Below are 6000 nucleotides of genomic sequence, written 5' to 3' on the forward strand. Positions count from 1 at the left end.
AAGCAACCCAGCCCTAAGTGACGAAAGTAATTGCCCCCCAATAACTAGTTGAGCCACTCTTGGCGGCAACAATTGCCATCAATCATTTGCATTGCATGACTATGAGCAGTCATTTATATCACTATACGGGGATTTTGATCCACTCTGCATTACAGAATTGTTATAATTTAGCCACAGCAGAGGGTGTGAAACAACCTGCTTAAAGTGACATCATCTCAATCAGAATTAAGTCCAGACTTTGATTATGCCACTCCCAAACCCGTCTTTTGTAAAGAGTCATTCAGAAATGGCCCTGCTAGTGTCTTTGGGATTATTATCCTGCTGCATAAATCCAATATGTTAGCTTTTATAGTAACAAACTAACAACAGGAGATTCGCTCTCATTATTTGTTACTACAGCAGCTCAACACCATCACACTAACACCACCATGCTTGTTGATAAGGGGAATTTGTAATACTTCAGCTTACTTCATGTTGTCAGACATGCTCCGTTGAAGGGATTTCCTGATTCTATAGATCAGGCAGATATAAGGCCTGGGTGTAACTAATGAACCAGAACCAAAGGATTTTGTTATTCATGATTTCTTCTTATATTGGTGTTACTTTAAAAAGAACAAAATCACAACAATGAGCTAATGTCCTCCACAATAATCACTTGAAAACTACGACAAACTTTAGAAGGTTTTTATTTTATAGTTTTGCTTACTTCTAAGTGTCAGAGAAAAATCAATAAATAAATGTTAAATAGTTTAAATCAATCATAGTTATGTCCTTTTAATTAAAACAGTAGATCAGGTTGTGCAGTTTTGTTTTAAATCGTTTGTTAATGCCATTATACTCCGGTATTTTGTATGAGAACTCACACGGCCTGCGCCTGATCTACACACAAAACAAGGATATTTCCACTTCTGTAGGGCACTTTAGGAAAAAAAAAAAAAACAAGAAAAAAAAACAGCCTGTTCAAAACAAGATTTATAATTCCAATAATTCTTTAGAAAACCCAGAGGAGCAAACATGCTGGACACACAAACACCTGGAGGTTTCCGTGGACTGAGTAATTACTTGGTATTCTCAACGCGCCATTTGTCGCAGTCGCATTAACACACATGAGCATCATCTGGAGTCTGCACCAGAACTGTATCTTATTCAATCAGATACACACACATATGAAGACCCACAGACACTAACACACATGCGAGCAGGCACACACACCCACACACACACACACCCACACACACACACACACACAGAGCGGATGTCACAGCTTAAATAAATTGAAAGCTTCAAATGTGACAGCAGACTTGGCAGCTGACAGCTGATTGGTGTGGACGTCCCACATCGTATGTCTACCATTGCAATTTATTGAGGGAACAAAATAAAAATACAGATTTCTGTAATAAAGATGTGTGATTTTTTTTTTCTTTCCATCCCTGCTTAATAAAGTATTTCTATAGCAGGTAAATAACATCTCTGATACTATAAACAAACACAGAACACAAAGGTAACAGATGGAAATGCTATGATCAATAGTTCTACATCGCAGAAAGAGAAAGACTGAACCATATAGGCAAAACAAAAAAAAAACAAAAACACACAGACTGAAATGCATACATGCACTACACGCACAGCATAGATACATAAAACTCCCGCTGAAAAAGTACCGAAAAAGGAGAGGGAGGAAAAGAAAAGACAATTGAGTGTTTAAGTATGCAGGAAACTTTATCCCTGGTTGGAAGAAGAGCTTTGAAGGAATTCGCTCAGGGATCCCCAACCTCCCCCTGAACCGAGTGTGTATCTCCTCATCAGAGACAGAGAGAGAGACAGAGGGGTGGGTGGTGATTGTGAACTTGTGGTGGGGGAGGAATGGTTGAGAGACGAAGAGAGAGTTAACTTGGTGAGGAACTAGAGAATGCCAGGTTAAAGGAGAGCTCAAAGCAGGAGCGTTGTTAATTTCCTTGAGCAGCTTTTGCAACTGGACTTAGATGAGCTGCCAAGTGAAGATCTCGAAGCAACTGTGGTCTTGTTGCTCCCTATCATATGCTATCTATCCATGTGAACGCTCTGTTCAAAAGGCTCCATGCTTAACTCCCAGCATGACCTTCATTAAGATGGATAGCATGACAAATGTAATGACTCTTCCTGCAAGAAAAACCACAAGCCAAATAAGCTTTGCATTGCATAATAATGCCAGACCTGGTAATCAATAACACAAACACACATCCGTAACGGAGTGCAAAGTCGGCACATGAAGAAAATGCCTGAGCGGAGGCCGACCAACATCACAGCGCGCGGAGCAAACCACCGGCGGAGAGCGGCGCCACGCATAAACAAGGAGCTGTTGACAATGAATGCTCACATTCATTTCCACCCATCAAACATTTTTTTCCTAAGCTAGCAGCTTAAGTCTGTAGAGACGTGCAACTCTTTGAAAGCTTTCAACACCTTGGTAGCTTAGCTCTGTGTCAGATGTGGGCAGTATGAAGGAGCTGTCCCAAGCTAATTTGTCCTTACTGTGTTTTCAACAACTCAACTGGAGGGAGAACTTCAGTCATCTAATGTAATACTGACCTTGCCCCGGGACAGCCTAATAATAATGAGTGGTAGGCATATGTTTCTGAGAAAAATAAAGCTCTACGTTTTCGTTAACATTGACTTAACCTTAAATATGCCCTTAAGTTACATAGGCATTACCTAATTCATATGCATATTTCTGAGTAAGTTATGTTTTTAAATCAGATGCGAAAAGCATAACTTTCTCCTATTTTATGGGGATAGCCTGTTACACTGCAGTAGAAATGTCCTTCCAAATACAAAAAAAAAGGGGCATAAAGCCTTGGAACTAGTTAATTGCAGCTAGACAACCTTATTTATGTTAGATTTGTTACAAAATATCTCCACTTCTACTTCAGTCTGGCATTTCATCCCTTTTTAAGAGTGTATTTCATCAAATTTTAAAGCCAGAAAAACTTCAAAGATGAAGGATAAATAAATCACAATCAGCTTTTCCATTGTTTTTTCAAAAGCAAATCAGTACTTTCAAAATTAACTTTCTGTCTGACATAAATAAACTTTTGAACCATGCCCTCGCTACAAATAAAGTCACAAATCGTCACGAACCACAGAACATGTATGGTCGATACGTTCAGAAAACAGGAAAACAAATATATGTCTTTCTGACTGGAATATGTTGAATGGAAGTGTGGCTGCTTACTGGCAGCACAGAAAACGGATGGAGTGAAAACTCCTACTTTCCCTGAGATTCTATGTGAAGGTCAAGAAGTGAAGAGGGCAAATCCATTCTTACCGACCATAAAAACTCTCTCTGTGTGAAACATTATAAAGAGATTATAAAAGTACTAAAGTCTTGGCTTCAAGGGACGAAAACAACCCAAAGCTGCAGGAATAGGACACAATGCAGTTAATGCGACAGCTGCAATAAATGATTCTTGTGGGGGCTCAGCAGCCGGACCAGTGAGGTGACCTGAGATGTTGGTTGTGAGTATAAGGTTTCCCAGGTAAGAAAATGCATTGTTTTACTTTAGCCATTTGCTTTTCCTTTAACCTACTGTCTGTATGAAACATTTGCTGGAGTCTACGGATAGCAATATTAAACATCAGCTCTCTCCAAACGTTCATCTTTTACCTGTGATAATTAGCAGCAGTAATCACAGGTCATTTTGTGTCTGGCCAAGTGAAATTACAGGTTATAAATATATCAGTATTTTTGACTTCCATTCCCTCCACATTTATGGGCCAAATGGCATGTCGAGAAACTAAATGTCTATGGGATTTTAGAGTTTGCACAGTTCTGACAGCTACACAACTTGTGTAGCGAAATCCTTTATTTTTAAAAGAAAAAAAAATGAGACAAACCGTTGTGGAGGAGAAAAGGGAGAATTTCAGCTCCTTCCATTCAGTGGCGGTGTCGTATCCTGAGGATGTTTGGGTTGTTTTGGTTTTTCTGTGTTTGCATTTTAACTTTCTTGTTTATCTGTGATCAGCCTTAGTTTCTGTTTGTTCTTTAGATCAGTCTTTTCTTTGTTGTCTATGTTAGATCTATTGTTCATTCCTTGTGTTTAGTTATTCTTTGTTAAGGTTAGATTTATGGTTTGCCAGCTCCTGTGCTAGCGCTCCTCCTCCTCTTCTCTTCCTCTGCCATTACTCTTTCTCTCTCCCTCAGCATGCCTGCCTGGTTCCCTCTCTCACCTGCACCCTGTTGCCAATCAGCCACCTGATCTTTGTCAGTAATCAAGCTCCTTTGTTTTTAGCTCCTTTGCTTCACTCACTCACTGCTGGATTTTTCCTGTTATCTGAATGTACCCGGTCCCCGTTCTGCTCCCCGCACTCACTCCCCGTGTTCTCTTGTTTGTAAGTTCATGTTTTTTTTTGTTTTTTTTTTCATTAAAACTTTCACCAACTCTCACTCACTGCCTCTACCTGCAACCTCAATCTACAACCATGACAGGAGGTATGTTTTACATCACCACAGTAGACTATTCTGATGACAGAATTACCGCAACATTTCTCCTCCTGACTTTTTCCTCCTCCCTGGACAAGTTATCATATACATTTTATAATCTCAAATTCAAACAGCACATTTTTGCTATCTCTGCTTATCTTAGCCGGATACTGTGTTGTGCACTGATGCCCAAGATTAGTGTAGCCACCTAAATTTCTACCACCGGAGATGCAATGATCTAGCAACATATCACCCTGAAAAGAGCTCTAGGAACAGAGTGCAGCTAAAGTAAGAACAGACCAGCATGTTTTATGATTCATGTATCAAAAACCAAAAAAAGTGAGCAGTCCCCACTCAAACGTTAAAGAATACGGTTTGAAAAGACCAGAAATAGCTGGATCATGATATCCGGTAAGCGTGATGCTGTCTGGGTAAAGCCACTTTCTTTTGCAATTCTTGACCTTTTATCAGAAAATACAGTTTTAATTTTCAAATTAGGCGAATTAGGAGAGAAGAAAATGAACTATAGACTGTCAAAAAGGTTAAATGAAAATATTGAAATGTGGTCAATTTATTATGTAATTATTGAGACAATGTGTGAGATCACTGGAGGAGACGCTGAAAACTCACAGATCTAACATGGCTTTCATTTCACTGATTTAAATAGAGACACCAAACCGAACAATCTGTCAGTCTGAACAGACGGAAAGCGTTTTTAAAAATCTCACTTTCTTTTCTTTTTTTTTTTTTTTTTACCAAACAACCAAAAACAGTGCACATGTGGATCAACAGGAGGTGCAGACCCAGCAGGGAATGTTAATTTAGGGAAAAAAAAACACCTGTGCTAGTATGAGCAGAGTCTGACTCTGACTGTATCAAAAGTTCAGAGGCTTTAAACCTTCAGCTGTTCGGATTAACATTTTCAAACTTTATAACACAGGAATCCTCCTCTCCACTTTATTTCGTCTCCCACTGTCCCAGTTTTAGGATCTCGCACTGAAGAGCCACCACTGCGTTTGTTTACCTCCGCTTGGCTTCTTAATGCGCCATCATTTAGAGATGAGTCACACACAAATAAAAAAAGAACCAGCCCATCTCATTGCCATGTCATGGATATTTTCCCGCTCAAGCGTGCCTCTTTCTCACCTCGTTGGTGTTCCAGCGATGGCGCTCCTTGGGCAGAGAGGAACATTTGGGTAGACACTCGAGCAGCTTCTTGGGAAGGTAGATCTTTAGCTGGCCTGGCTCATCTGGGGTCAAAGGGCGAGTGGGGGAGAAGAAGAATTAGGTGAATTAAATGAGGATATGCAAGAGAAATAAATATTAATCTATGAGCTGACTGATTAGAATAACTATAAAATATTCATGTGTATTATTAATAACATCTTAATGTGACAATAAGAAGGAGCTTTACTGTTCCAAAAAAAAAAAATATCTGACTCATAAAGCAACAGTTTTAATGAGTTTTTTTTTTTTTTTTTTTTTTTTTTTACCTTTTTTTTTTTTTAAAATAATTTTTTTAAAAAAAGACATTAAAGTTT

At 39.0% G+C, this 6000-nt stretch overlaps 1 long non-coding RNA gene across 1 annotated transcript in view; it reads right to left on the minus strand.

Annotated features, from left to right (window-relative positions):
* The window catches only part of LOC106942304 (uncharacterized), a 28129-nt gene extending 22383 nt beyond the window's left edge, over nt 1-5746 (minus strand). Inside the window, exon 1 of the long non-coding RNA XR_001423599.1 lies at nt 5606-5746. This is a non-coding gene — a long non-coding RNA (uncharacterized LOC106942304). The remainder of the gene's footprint in view (nt 1-5605) is intronic.
* Nucleotides 5747-6000: the final 254 nt, after the last annotated feature.

Source organism: Poecilia latipinna, unplaced genomic scaffold (genome assembly GCF_001443285.1).
Source record: "Poecilia latipinna isolate Pla-1442-1.1 unplaced genomic scaffold, P_latipinna-1.0 Scaffold4177, whole genome shotgun sequence".
Taxonomy (NCBI): Eukaryota; Metazoa; Chordata; class Actinopteri; order Cyprinodontiformes; family Poeciliidae; genus Poecilia; species Poecilia latipinna.